Here is a 15031-nt window from a genome sequence, read left to right as displayed (position 1 = left end):
CACCAGAAACATGACTAGATAACTACCAAATCATCCTAAATACTCCAGAAATCAACCTGAAGATTGGCAGAACAAACTGCACAACTAAAGGGAGAGAAAAGGCCAAATCAAAGAAGGTAGGAAGTGTGGAGACATGGTGTAGGGGAGAAATGGATCATGGCTGCTGTGGAGTGGGGGGGTGACTCATGGTCATGGGGAAGGGTAAAAGAGAGAGAAGCACAAAGGGGAATGTACAAAGAGAACATTTCCCCAAAGCAATTGGTTTGGGAGAATGAGAGGGGCTGAATTTTGTGTGTTCTTGCAATCAAAAGGGCTAAATTCTGGAGTTTTAAAGGTCAATGGGCTTGGCTAAGATAGATCCCTGAGGGCGCTGTCTTTCTCCTGGAGTCTTCTCTCCAACAAACAACCAGGGTGAAGATGACATGCAAACAGCAATCTGAACACCTGGAGCACACAGTGGGGAGATTATTTGCTCATTTTTGAGTGTGTCCCTGGGAGGCAGCATTCACAGAGATATCTCTTCTTAAATAGGAGAGCTGGCCCACACCATTCCCTGCCTCTCAGCATAAATACAGCTACTGGTGGGAGGCAATGCAGCGCCAGTGCTAGCTGCCTTACATGCTCATGCCAAAGCCCACTGCCCTGCACTTTGGCAGGTCTGCCCTCCTAAATCAAGCATGCCTCAGTCCCAATGTCATAGGCCCCTCCCCCACAAGACCAGTGCAGGCTCATGTCCCCACCATGTTTTGAAAGCCTGGAATTTTATTTTTATAATTTTTTTTAATTTTTAATTTTTTAAATTTCTTTTCAGTGTACCAGAATTCATTGTTTATGCATCACACTCAGCTCTCCATGCAATATGTGCCCTCCATAATACCCACCACCAGGCTGACCCAACTTCCCACGCCCCTCCCCTTCAAAACCCTCAGATTATTTTTCAGAGTCCATAGTCTTTCATGGTTCATCTCCCCCTCCAATTTCCCCCAACTCCCTTCTCCTCTCCATCTCCCCATGTTCTCCATGTTATTTCTTATGCTCCACAAATAAGTGAAACTATATGATATTTGACTCTATCTGCTTGACTTATTTCACTTGGCATAATCTCTTCCAGTCACATCCATGTTGATACAAAAGTTGGGTATTCATCCTTTCTGATGGAGGCATAATACTCCATAGTGTATATGGACCACACCTTCCTTATCCATTCGTCCGTTGAAGAGCATTTTGGTTATTTCCACAGTTTGGCGACTGTGGCCATTGCTGCTATGAACATTGGGGTACAAATGGCCCTTCATTTCACTACATCTGTATCTTTGGGGTAAATACCCAGAAGTGCAATTGCAGGGTCATAGGGAAGCTCTATTTTTAATTTCTTGAGGAATCTCCACACTGTTCTCCAAATTGGCTGCACCAACTTCCATCCCCACCAACAATGTAAGAGGGTTCCCCTTTCTTCATATCCTCTCCACATCGTTGTTTCCTGTCTTGTTAATTTTGGCCACTCTAGCTGGGATTTTAAATTAAATGTCAGCAGGTGTGTTTGGGATAGAGCCAGGAGGGCACTGTTGTTTTCCCAGAGAGGAGGTAAACAACCTGAGACAGACAGTATGACAACAGCATCTGAAAAATGCCTGGAACACACAATGGTACAGATTATTTGCTCTTCTGTAAGTGCTTTCCTAAGGGGCAGCATTCACAGAGACACTTCTCTGGGGCAAAGGAGCTGGCTGACTTCATTTCCTTCCTCCTTCCTCTCAGCATAAACTTGAGGGAAGTAGCTCAGTCCCTACACTAGCTGCCTACCTTGCATTCACTAAGCCCTACCACCCTGTGCTCTGTTGGGATCACCCTTTTCAGTGAAACTTGCCTCAGTCCCAGGACAGTGGGCCCATCCCCCCAGAAGACCAACATAAACCCCAGCCCACATAATGTCTCCTAACCAGAGAGCTCTGCAGGGACTCAGTTCTGGTGAAGTTGGTGTCAGATCTCATTTCACAAGCAGTCCAGAGCACACCTAGTTAATACTCACCATATTTAGGTCAGAGACCAAATACTACCCACAGCAGACAAAGGAGAGCCTCTATAGATGACTGATTTAAATGACAGAGGAGCCAAAATACAACAGCAGAGTGTATGCAGCACACACCAGAGACACTCCCTGAAGCACCAGGCATGAAGCACCAGGCCCTGGGCACTACCTGACCTCTTCTTTCTAAGGCCATTACTTTCAGGAGCAGGAGACATAACTGGCTTTTCTAACTCAGAAAAGAAGGCCAAGACTTAGATAAAATCCCAAATGAAAGAATAAGATAAGGCCAAGCCCAGAGATCTAAGTGAAACAGATATAAGAAACATGTCTGATGGAGAATTTTAAACAACAATCATAAGGATCCTCACTGGGCTTGCAAAAAGAATAGAAGATATCAGTGAGACCCTTACCATAGAGATAAAAGAGTTTAAAAAGAATCAGAGATGAAGATTACAATAAAAGAGATTAGAAACAGGCTTGAGCAATGAAAAAGCAGGCCAGAAGAAACAGAGGAAATTAATTAATAACCTAGAAGACAAAATAATGGAAAATAATAGAGTTGAACAAAAGAGAGAAAGAATTATGCAACATGAAAGTAGACTTAGGGAGCTCAGTGATTCCATCAAAAATAATACAATTCATATTATAGGAGTCCCAGAAGAGGAGAGAGAAAAGAAGGCAGAAAATTTATTTCAATAAATAATAGAAAACTTCCCTAATCTGGAGAAGGAAACAGATATCCAAATATAGGAGACAAAGAGAACTCCTATCAAATCAATTCCCATCAAAACAGGCCAACATGGGTGCTTGGGTGACTCAGTGGGTTAAGCCTCTGCCTTCGGGTCAGGTCATGACCTCAGGGTCCTGGCATCAAGCCCTGCACTGGGTTCTCTGCTCAGCAGGGAGCTTGCTTTTCCCTCTCTCTCTGTCTGCCTACCTGCCTACTTGTGATCTCTCTCTGTGTCAAATAAATAAATAAAATCTTAAAAAAAAAAGGCCAACACCAAAACATACAGTAATTAAATTAACAAAATACAGGTAACAAAACAAATAATAAAAAATATCTTAAAAGCAGCAAGACAAAAGGTCCTTAACTTACAGGGGAAAACCCACAAGGCTAGCTGGAGATTTCTCAGTGAAAACCTGGCAAGCGCGAATGAAGTAGCATGATCTATTCAAAAAGCTGAAAAGGAAAAACCTGCAGCTAACAATACTCTATCTGGCAAGGCTAATCATCCAGAATAAGAGCAATAGATTCCCAGACAAAAACTAAAGGAATTTGTGACCACTAAGCCGACCCTGCAAGAAATTTTAAAGGGGACCTTTAAGTGTAAAGGAGAAGCCAAAAGTGACAAAGACCAGAGAGGACCAGAGAAAATCTCCAGAAACAATGATAAAACAAATAAAAAATGGCAATATACATATATATCAATTACTTAGAATGTAAATGGACTAAAACTCTAATCAAAAGACATAGGGTGTCAGAATAGATTAAAAAAAGAAAAAAGACCCACATATATGCTGCCCCATTTTAGACCCAAAGACACCTGCAGACTGAAAGTGAGGGGATGGAGAAACATCTACCATGCAAATGGATGTCAAAAGAAAGTTGAAGTAGCAATACTTATATTTATCAAACAAACTAGCCTTTTCTGATCTTGTATTGTTTTTTATCCTGCTCTGGTATCAGGGTAGTATTGACCTCATAGGATGATTTTATTTATTTATTTTTATTTTATTTTATTTTATTTATTTATTTGACAGAGAGAGAGATCACAAGTAGGCAGAGAGGCAGGCAGAGAGAGGGGGAAACAGGCTCCCCGCTGAGCAGAGAGCCTGATGCGGGGCTCGATCCCAGGACCCTGAGACTATGACCTGAGCCGAAGGCAGAGGCTTAACCCACTGAACCACCCAGGTGCCCCTCATAGGATGATTTTAAATATGTTCTTTCTATTCTTATTTGTAAGATTTTATAAAGATTGTCATTAATTATTATTTTTTTTTAAATGCTTGATAAAATTCACCAGGGAAACTATGAGGTCTTAGGTTTTTTGTTCTGGGAGATTTTTGATTCCTATTTCAACTTTCATTCTTGTTATTGGCCTAACATCTCCTATTTCTTGGATTAAAGATTCAAGATTCAATCATGGTAGCCAGTGGATTTTTAGGAATTATTGAGGGTTTTTTTGCCTAAGTTATCTGATTTATCAGTATGTAATTTTTATAGTAATCTGTTATCACAATATATTTCTGTAGTTATCTGTTGTGGTTTGTTTGTTTTTTCCATTTCTCATTTTGATTTTTGTGACTTCTCTCTCTTTTCTTCTTAGATAATGTCGTTAAAGCATTGTTAATTTTGCTTATTTTTTAAAAACCATCATTAATTTCAATGTTATGTTATTTTTTATTCTATTTATGTTATTATTTATTTCTGATTTTTCTTTGTTATTTCCTTCCTCTACTAAATTTCTTCTTTTTCTTGTGACATAATATGAAGTTGTTTATTTGAACTTTTTTCTCAATACAAGCTTTTATAGCATGAAGTCCACTCTAACATCTTTTTTTACTGCATCCCATAGGCTTTGGAATATTGTGTTTTCTTTTGCTTTTGTTTTGAGGTATATTTTGATTTTCCATTTGATTTTTTATTTAGCCCATTACTTGTGCAATAGTGTATTAATATTTACATATTAAATATTTAATATTAGAGAGAGAGAGAGAAATCAAGAGAAAGTTTCTTAACTATAGAGAATAAGCTAATGGTTACCAAAGGGGAATTGGGGATGGGTAAAATAAGTGATGAAAATTAAGTAGTGCACTTATCTTAACTACCACAGGATGTTATATGGAAGGGTTGAACCACTATATTGCATACCTGAAATTAATATAACACTGTATGTTAACTAAAATAAATTAAAATAAAATAATTAAAAGTATGTGAATCTATAATTCAAAGTACATATACATCGCAGGGATGCAAACTGAGATTCTATCTTGACTTTTGTTAATGCAGAGAAAGGAGAATGGATGTTTAGCACAGGCTTTTAAGCTTCTATTTTCACTGACATTTCACAGGTCAGTTTACATAGCATGGCTTTGGATACCTTTTTAAAAATATACATAGATAGAGGAGGGGCAGATATATTTGTTGCATGATGTCTACAATTTATAAACATATTTTCTTTTTTTTTTCCATATTTCCATATATTTATTTTTTTTATCTTCTCCATTTTATTTATTTTTTCAGCGTAACAGTATTCATTCTTTTTGCACAACACCCAGTGCTCCATGCAAAACGTGCCCTCCCCATTACCCACCACCTGTTCCCCCAACCTCCCACCCTTGACCCTTCAAAACCCTCAGGTTGCCATATTTTCAACTTTATTAAAACAGTATGACCAAAGGCCACTAGATCTCTCTCTGCTGACCCTCAAACTTCCTTTCTTGCAATGCACTCAAAAATCATCCTATATAATTTTAATCTAAAAGCTGACATGATTCCAAATGAGTCCAAAATTGCCACCCAAATGTGGAAGGACCATTAGATAATATAGTTTATAGTATGCCTATCTAAAAGAAAGGTCAATTTTTCCCATGATATTTGATACCAGAGACCACACTATACCAGATTGGTTGTGGCTCCAACAAGGAAGATCAAAACTGTGTTGTTGAGCTAAATTAGGTTTACCACTTCTCTTAAATTGTGTATCTTATGCTTTAAGAGAGTTTCAAAATACTTTTGCCTATTAGAGACACATTAAATGCATGTCGCTCAAGTTTTGATTAATCTTTCCAAGGCTGTTTTGTTTTGTTTTAAGATTTTATTTATTTGAGAGAGAGAGAGAGCATGGGCCAGACAAAACATGGGTGGGGGGAGGGGCAGAGGCAGAAGGAGAAGCAGGCTCCCAGTAGAGCAGGGATCCTGATGCTGGGTTAGATCCCAGGACCCTGGGATCCTGCGGAACTGAAGATAGACACTTAACCAACTGAGCCACTGACGCACTCCTCCCCAAGGTTATTTTGAAAAGTTGAAGAAACATCTCTCATATAAAATCCACCAATATTCCTAAAGTTGGCTCCATATTACCTTCAAATAATACATTAGAAGTAGAATTTTCAGTGAAATTGACATTACAAAATCTTTTAATATTGGAAATTGGTGTAAACGGAATTTTAATGGCTTACAGTTGAACCAGAAAAGCAGTGGATTTAGAGTCAAGGGGAAGAAGTATTTAGAAATCAACTGAGTAAGATAGCAACATAGAAAGAATGGTAGATTCATTCATAGCTACACAAAAACATCTACTATCATTATGATTCCAGAAAGAATTTCTTCAAAAGGATTTAAGTTATATAATACAATTCACCTAAAGAATGAAAATTCATACTGTAGTGAAATGGTAATATGACACCTAGTATTTATTGTGACCATCCCTCAGAACAACGTACTGCTTAAAATATAACCTCTGAGAATTTATACTATTTGCCAAACATGCTTAGATATAGCTTTAAGAAAAACAGGCAAGGGGCGCCTGGGTGGCTCAGTGGGTTAAAGCCTCTGCCTTCAGCTCAGGTCATGATCCCAGGGTTCTGAGATCGAGCCCCACATCAGGCTCTCTGCTCAGCGGGGAGCCTGCTTCCTCCTCTCTCTCTGCCTGCCTCTCTGCCTAGTTGTGATCTCTGTCTGTCAAATGAATAAATAAAATCTTTAAAAAAAAAAAAAGAAAGAAAAACAGGCAACAGGCTTCTGGAGGAGAGGACGATATAAGTCCTTAAAGCTGAGCAGCTGGGAATGCCTGGCCCACTCAGGGTGGAACACAGACTCCCTCATTTTCCCCCTATCTCCCCTTCCCCAGAGAGCATCAGCAGTTAGTCAGAAAATCTTTTAGTTTGGGCTTGCTCACTATAGGTCATGTACTACATGACCAAATGTATTTTGCCTTTCTTCTTACATATCTACAAGACTCGTGGTCAATGTGTAATCTACTCCAGCTTCTTTGTTGGTTGTTACTCACTTTCTAATAAATATGAGACTAAGGAGTTGTTCGAGGCAATAGTCTTTTCTACTGTCACCCCCTGCTTCCACTCTCTTACAGCTGACTTGTTTGTGCCTCATTCTTCTCCTGGGTGCCATCATGAGGTGGCAATTTATATAGTGTTTTACACATTTCCATAGATTTCGAATTCAAAATCTCATGTGTCCTCATGACCGTAAATCACAAAAGCTTTAAATAATATGTGATTATACATGACTTTTTAAATAAATAATACTTCAGTTAGTGATTAAGAATTCTAAGATAATCATTTAGAAGTACCCAAAATAAGCCACGGTAAATAAGCTACTCTGTTATAAATTATAGTTAATTCAAGAACTATGTTCAAGGAAAGATTTATTGTCATAGACATACTCATTATAAGAAACCACAGAGAAACAAAATTACAGAGCAAAGCAAAGGTCAAACCCAGCACATCAGTTGAAAATAAATGGAGAAAATAGAGAAATGCAGTAAGATTTGGCACCCGATCAATAGCATTAGGGGCTGAACAATTGTAGGAGAAATGCTCCTAGTAATCACAAGTTCTGAACGTGAACAGAAGCCAGTTGGTGTTAAGATTACAGTTCAGTGTATAAGAATGTGCTGAGACTGCTTCTAAATGCAGTATGAATTGCATGCACATTGAAAGGGGTGTGAATTTAATGGAACTCCTGACTAGTGAATTATATAAAATTTTGAGTGAGCAATAAGAAGGTATGTTTTCCATTGAATAATTTGATAATTTTTCATGTTAATATTTTATCTTTAAAACTGATTGACTGGATTGACTGACCCTAACATTGCTGATTTCTGGCCTTTCATTTTGGCAATTCCTGTTTAGAGTTATTAGAAATTGGGTTTGGTCCTTAGCTCTGATAGCGCTGAATCTTAATATTAATCACATAGAAACTTTATAAAACCTACTGTTGATCTGGTTATATAATGTAAGCACTGATTTATAGTGATACATAAAATATCAAGCAAGTCTAGAATTTGATCTAAAAACTATTTTTTTAACTATAAGCAAGTCTACATGAAAAATAATTAAGAAAAGATAAATGGTCTTAATTTAGAAGCTTAAACATATTCATTGGCCTCTACACTGTATTCAGAGTAATCTTCTCTAAATGCATATTTGCATATAATAGACCTGCTTAAAATTTTTCATTGCTCTAAAAAAAAATGTTCTAAACATTGACCAATAGATCAAGCAAAGCTGAGTTATTGGACTTAATGGTATTCATGGAGAATATCACATGGAACAAATAATAGTTGAGTTTTTTGTTTTTGTTTGTTTTTTTCTCATCAGAATTTATGACACAATACATTCAGAGTTTCATGACCTAGGATCAGTGATTTTAAAACAGATCATCCTGACAGAGGACTACTTGTAATTGAGCAGAGTTTATAAGAAAGTAGCACTGTATTGGTGGAAATGCCTTAATAATAAAAATATTCATATGGGCGACTAATCTAACTTAATTTTCCCAGAGTCTGATCTTCCAGGAATATTTGCTGGAGTGTGTAGCTAAATTATTTCATCAGTTACAAGTATTATTGAGCACAGAAACAAAGGAGTTTATTTGGTCACAGAATTGCTTAGCACAGAGAGAGAGTGTAATTGGTCCACAAATTGTTTCATATGTTGGTTAAAATTCTCAGTTTCTTTTTGATCATTCATTGATCAAGCTGAATGGTAGATCATCTCCATCATAGAATGTGATCAATATAGTTTTATATCATTGTCTGGTAAGTCTGAATCATGCATGGAGTTTTTGACAGTACTGTTCCAAACAGATTTTCTTGTTTTTCTTTGGAAGGTGATTTATTGCATCATTTAGAGGACAATGACTTGAAAGCAGCAATAAAGATTCTGGAGAGGATGCACACTTAAGTAATATAATACAGACAGTACTAAGGGAAAGATTATGATTATAGTTTGTCATTGATTTCCAAAGAGAGAGCCAAGAATGCTTAACTTAAACCACTACAACTGATCCCATCCCTAATCTAATAACTTGTAGACTAGCTAAAAGGGCTTTAGTTTTCTGTCTGGGCTATAGCTATGATTGCCATATTTTTGCAAGTCATTTTATGGTTGCTTTCAAATACTCAGGTAAAATAATAATTTCTTACAAGAAAGTGATATCAAAAGAAGCTGACTTGCACCTCTGAGTAAAATCTCAACAGTTGATTATGTTGTATGGCTTACCAAATCAAGAGTAATAATAAACAAGTATTGCACTCACAAAAGAACAATGGAATTTATTTATTTTTTTTAAAGATTTTATTTATTTATTTGACAGACAGAGATTTCAAGTAGGCAGAGAGGCAGGCAGAGAGAGAGGAGGAAGATTCCCTGCTGAGCAGAGAGCCCAATGCAGGGCTCTATCCCAGGACCCTGGGATCATGACCTGAGCTGAAGGCAGAGGCTTTAACCCAGTGAGCCACCCAGGCGCCTCAAGAACAATGGAATTAAAAAAAAAAAAAAAGCAGTATTAAAACTAGAGACACGAGTGGTTGGGTGGCTAAGTAGATTAAGGATCTGCCTTTGCCTCAGATCATAATCTCAGGGTCCTGGGATCAAGCCCCATGTCAGTCTTCCTGCTCAGTGGGGAGTCTACTTCTCCCTCTCCTTCTGTCCCTCTTCCTGCTCATTCCCTCTCTCAAATAAATAAATAAAATCTTTTTAAAAAATGTTAAATTTGTCTCATTCTTTCCTTCTTGGGTGATAGCAGTTTACTTAATAGCCCTCATAATTAAAATTCTTGGGATGTCAAGCAGAGAGAGTCAAGTATCATATGGTCTCACTTATTTGTGGAGCATAACAAATAACATGGAGGACATGGGGAGATGGAGAGGAGAGGGAGTTGAGGGAAACTGGAAGGGGAGATGAACCATGAGAGACTATGGACTCTGAAAAACAACTAGAGGGTTATGAAGGGGCGGCGGGGGAGTGGGGGGGTTGGGAGGTTGAGGGACCAGGTGGTGGGTAATAGGGAGGGCACGTACTGCATGGAGCACTGGGTGTGATGCCAAAACAATGAACACTGTTATGCTGTAAATAAACAAATAAAAATAAAAAAAAAATTCTTGGGATGTATATTAGTCAGGTTGCTATAAGAAAGTACCACAGACTAGATGAATTCAACAATGGACATCTATTTTCTCACAGTTCTGGAAGCCAAAAGTCTGAGATTAGGGTATCAGCAGAGTTGCTGTCTACTGAGGATCAAGAGGGAAGGATCCATCCAGGCTTTCATACTGTTTGTAGATGGTCATCTTCTCCCTTTGTCTTTATGTTGTCTTCCCTTTGTTCATGTTTGAATCCAAATTTTCTCTTCTTATAATGACACCAGTCATATTGGATTATGACTCACCCTAATTACCTAATTTTAACGTAATTACCTGTAAAAAGATTCTAGCTCCAAAAACCAGTCACATTCTGAGGTAGTATGGATTAGGACTTCAACATATGAATTATTGAGGGAGCACAATTTAGCCCACAACATTCTACCTTCTAACTCTCCCAAATTCATGTCTTTCTCACATCCAAAATATATTTACCTTATTCTAAAAGTCACCAAAATTCTTATGCCATTCTATCACCAAGGCTTAGACCAAAATCTTATCTAAAATATTAACTAATCAGATAGGGTGAGACTTGAGTTATGACTTATCCTGAGCTGTGAATTTGTGAAACTAGACAAGGTATGTACTTCTAAAATACAATTGTGGGGGTGCCTGGGTGGCTCAGTGGGTTAAAGCCTCTGCCTTCAGCTCAGGTCATGATCCTAGGGTCCTGGGATCGAGCCCCGCCTCGGGCTCTCTGCTCAGCGGAGAGCCTGCTTCCTCCTCTGTCTCTGCCTGCCTCTCTGCCTACTTGTCTGCCAAATAAGTAAATAAAATCTTAAAAAAAAGACTACATTATTAAAATTCAATCGTGAAGCAGGCATAGTTTAGACATCACCAGTCTAAAAGGGATAAATCATAAAAAAGAAAGGGATCACAACTGCCAAGTAAGTCTAAAATATAGCAGGGAAAATATACTATCAGATTTTTTATTTGTATTAAGACAACTTTTTAGAGCAGTTTAAGTTTCAACAAAATTGAAAGAAAAGTAGTGATATTTCCCATCTAGTCTCTCCTTCCACACATGCATACCTCCCCATTTTTAACATCTCCCCACTTGAGTGATACATTTGCTGTAACTGATAAACCTACAATGACATATCATCATCACCCGAAGTCCATAGTTTATATTAATTTACTCTTGATGTTGGACATTCTATGCATTTGAACAAATTTATGATGACATGTATATACCATTGTAGTATTTTTTAAAAAGATTTTATTTATTTATTAATTTGACACAGAGAGATCACAAGTAGGCAGACAGGCAGGCAGGGGAGGGGGAAGCAGGCTCCCTGCTGAGCAGACAGCCCAATGCAAGGCTTGATCCCAGGACCCTAAGATCATGAACCGAAGGTAGCAGCTTAACCCACTGAGCCACCCAGGTGCCCTTACCATTGCAATATTATACAAAATAATTTCTATGTCCTAAAAATCCTCTGTGCTTTACCTATTCATTCCTCCTTTTTACTGGCCACATATTTTTGCCTTTTTCCAAAGGCCTTAGAATTAAAATCATAAAGTATATATTGTCTTTTCATATTGGCTTTTTTCTCTTAGCAGTATGCACTTAAGGTTCCTCCCTGTCTTTTTTTTTTAAGATTTTATTTATTTATTTGATAGACAGAGATCACACGTAGTCAGAGAGGCAGGCAGGGAGAGAAGAGGAAGCAGGCTCCCTGTTGAGCAGAGCCTGATGCGGGGCTCGATCCCAGGACCCTGAGACCATGACCTGAGCTGAAGGCAGAGGCTTTAACCCACTGAGCCACCCAGGCGCCCCCTTCCCTGTCTTTTCATGGCTCAATAGCTCATTTCTTTTTAGTACTAAATAATATTCCATTGCCTAACTGTGCCACAGTTAATTCATCCATTATCTACTGAAGAACATCTTGATTGCTTCCAAGTCTTGGCAATTATGAATAAAGCTGCTATCAACTCCATATGCAGGGTTTTGTGTGGCCATACATTTTCAGTTCCTTGGGGTAAATATCAAGGAGTACGTTTCCTGGATCACATGGCAAGAGTATATTGTTTTATAAGAAACCATTAAACTGTCTTCCAAAGAGGCATTACCATTTGGCATTCTCGCCGCAATGAATGTGAATTGCTCAACATTCTTGTCAACATTTAGTTTTGTCAATGTTGCTGATTTTGACCATTCTAATAAGTGTGTACTAGTATCTCATTGTATTAATGTGTATTTCCCTGATAACAAATGATGTGGAACATCTTTTCATATGCTTACTTGCCAGCTGTATATCTTCTTTGTTGAGGTCTCCTTGTTCTATTTTTTAATTATGTGTTCAGTTTTTAAGAGTTCTTTGTGTATGTGTTTGTGTATATTATATATATTTCATATTTTGATAAAGGGCTGATATATGTTTTATATGCTTATATGCTATATGTTTTATAGCAGCCCTTTATCATCTGTGTCTTTCATAAACACTCTCTCCTAATCTGTGACTTCCATTCTCATTCTCTGGATATTTTCCACAGAGCAGATGTTTTTTATTTTAATGAAGTCCAGTTTATCAATTCTTTCTTTGTTCTTGTATATCTTGAGATTCATCTTGTATTTCTTCTGTCAGGGATCACAAGTTCTGTGTTGCCTTCATCCAATTTCTGAAGACAGATATTTTACATATTTTATGAAGCTTTCTGTTTATATTCAGTGACAGTTTTGCTCCATGTATTTCAGCCTATCTACCCTAGTCGTCTAGAGAGAGAAGGATATGGAAATCACTGCCTTTAGCAAGTTAATTACCTTCCCTCTTTTTCCCATTCTTCATCTTTGAAAATCTTTGCACTACCTTGATTTTACTCCTTAGGTCCCCTGCTCCATTGGTTTGAATATCTGCAAATATAGAAGACAACTTTCATCATCCCAAGTAAAGATGTAGAGAAGCAAGAGCAGAACAGGAGCAGCCCTTTTCACATTTCATTTTTCTCAGACAACTAGGCCAGAAGCCTCCTGCTCAAGATTAATACTACCAGTCTATTATGATGGTTCAAAAGAACTCTCCACTCACTACTTCTTATCTTGATCCTACCACCACCACTCTTACAGTTCTTTAGGACCTTGGTGGAATGAACCAAAAAATGCACTCCATTTCAGTATTTAGTAGGCTCCTGGAACAAAACTGAATCAATGAATGAGAAATTTGTTTATTGAGACCAGAGGGTGTGAAAAGACCCAATTTCTTTTCTTATTAAGGTACATTCTGAATCAATCAGATGGAGGTATACTTTTCCCTAAGAGTTTTCAGGATAATCAGTTATATATTTTCATTCATTGTAAAAAACAATAACCATTAATCAGTCATCAAATAAACTTTACGTATGGTTGCCATAGTTTTTTGTTTCTTTGTTTTTGTTTTGTTATCAACCACCCAAATTTCTTCCCAAAAAAAAACTGAAGTCTCCCTCCCTAACTTATTTATTATTAATGTTGCAAATTATCTCTTAGGACTAAATTTAGACAAATGACTAATTTCAACCAATAAGGTGCTTTTTTAATTTTAAATATTATAAAGACATATTCCCAAAGCAGGGAAACTTATTTGACAACTTTTTTTTATGAATTTCATTGATATGCACAAGGAAAATTTGCTTATCTGAATTTGATTCTCATATATTACATTTTTAGAATATATATTTCTTGGGAGTATGGGTGAGCCTGGTGATGGGTATTAAGGAGGGCATGGATTGCATGGAGCACTGGGTGTTATATGCAAACAATGAATCATGGAACACTAATCAAAAAGTAATGATGTACTGTATGGTGAGTAACATAATAAAAATAAATAAATAAACAAGTAAATAAATAACAACCTGAGGTTTTGAAGGGGGGTGGGAGGTTGGGGGAACAGGTGGTGGGTAATGGGGAGGGCACGTTTTGCATGGAGCACTGGATGTTGTGCAAAAAGAATGAATACTGTTACGCTGAAAAAATAAATAAAATGGAAAAAAAAAGTACTTAAGGGAAAAACAATAAATAAATAAATAAATAAATAAATTAATTAATAACAAAGAAACTTCAAAAAAATAAATAATTCTAATTGATCCAAAAAAAGAGACTATGGACTCTGAAAAACAACCTGAGGGTTTTGAAGGGTCAGGGGTGGGAGGTTGGGGGAACAGGTGGTGGGTGATGGGGAGGGCACGTTTTGCATGGAGCACTGGGTGTTGTGCAAAAAGAATGAATACTGTTACGCTGAAAAAATAAATAAAAAGGGAAAAAAAAAAGAATATATTTTTTCTTATCTTATCCACAAGTATCTATCTGTATGCTGTGCATTTTCTTTTCAATTAGCACCTTCCACACCTCAGATATATTCTTATTTCTTCCATTATTGTTCTACACCCCAGAAGCTTACCTCAAGACCTTGTATTTCTTGTGCTCCTCCATTAAGCTAGTATGCTATTGTGTTCAGCCAATGGAGATATTGACAGGAGATGGGGAGGTGAGAGACATAGAGTGCTTGGGATAGTATTCCCCTCTTGCCCTCTGCTCCGGGCTATGTTTGGCAGCTGCTTAATCTCTCTAGGACTAATTTTATTTCCTTTTGTCCACTATTTAAAAATTCTCTCTGGATTCCAAGTTTATCTCTTTATCTTAGTGGTGATAGCAATTTTAGATATTGTTAGTCTGGTTACTTTAATACCCCTTATTGGGTGTCAACTTTCCCCAAATGTCTAAAAGTTGTCCTTTTATTATTTTTATTATTCAAACTGGTTTCTATTTTTTAATGGGACCATGACAGATACTTATACATCATATAAGAGTCTGTTTTTATTTTTTTTAAGATTTTTAATTTATTCCTTTGACAGAGCT

General features: G+C 37.3%; 1 long non-coding RNA gene across 1 annotated transcript; it reads right to left on the bottom strand.

Annotated features, from left to right (window-relative positions):
• Positions 1 to 656: 656 nt before the first annotated feature.
• Positions 657 to 10629, bottom strand: LOC123941616. Its single transcript, XR_006818307.1, has 3 exons — positions 10591 to 10629; positions 2248 to 2250; positions 657 to 666 (listed from the first exon to the last, which is right to left on the bottom strand). It is a non-coding gene; the product is annotated as an uncharacterized LOC123941616 (long non-coding RNA).
• Between the last annotated feature and the right edge of the window lie 4402 nt (positions 10630 to 15031).

The sequence above is a fragment of the Meles meles genome, chromosome 5 (assembly GCF_922984935.1).
Source record: "Meles meles chromosome 5, mMelMel3.1 paternal haplotype, whole genome shotgun sequence".
In the NCBI taxonomy this organism is placed as follows: Eukaryota; Metazoa; Chordata; class Mammalia; order Carnivora; family Mustelidae; genus Meles; species Meles meles.
This window is presented reverse-complemented; position numbering and strand designations above follow the sequence as displayed.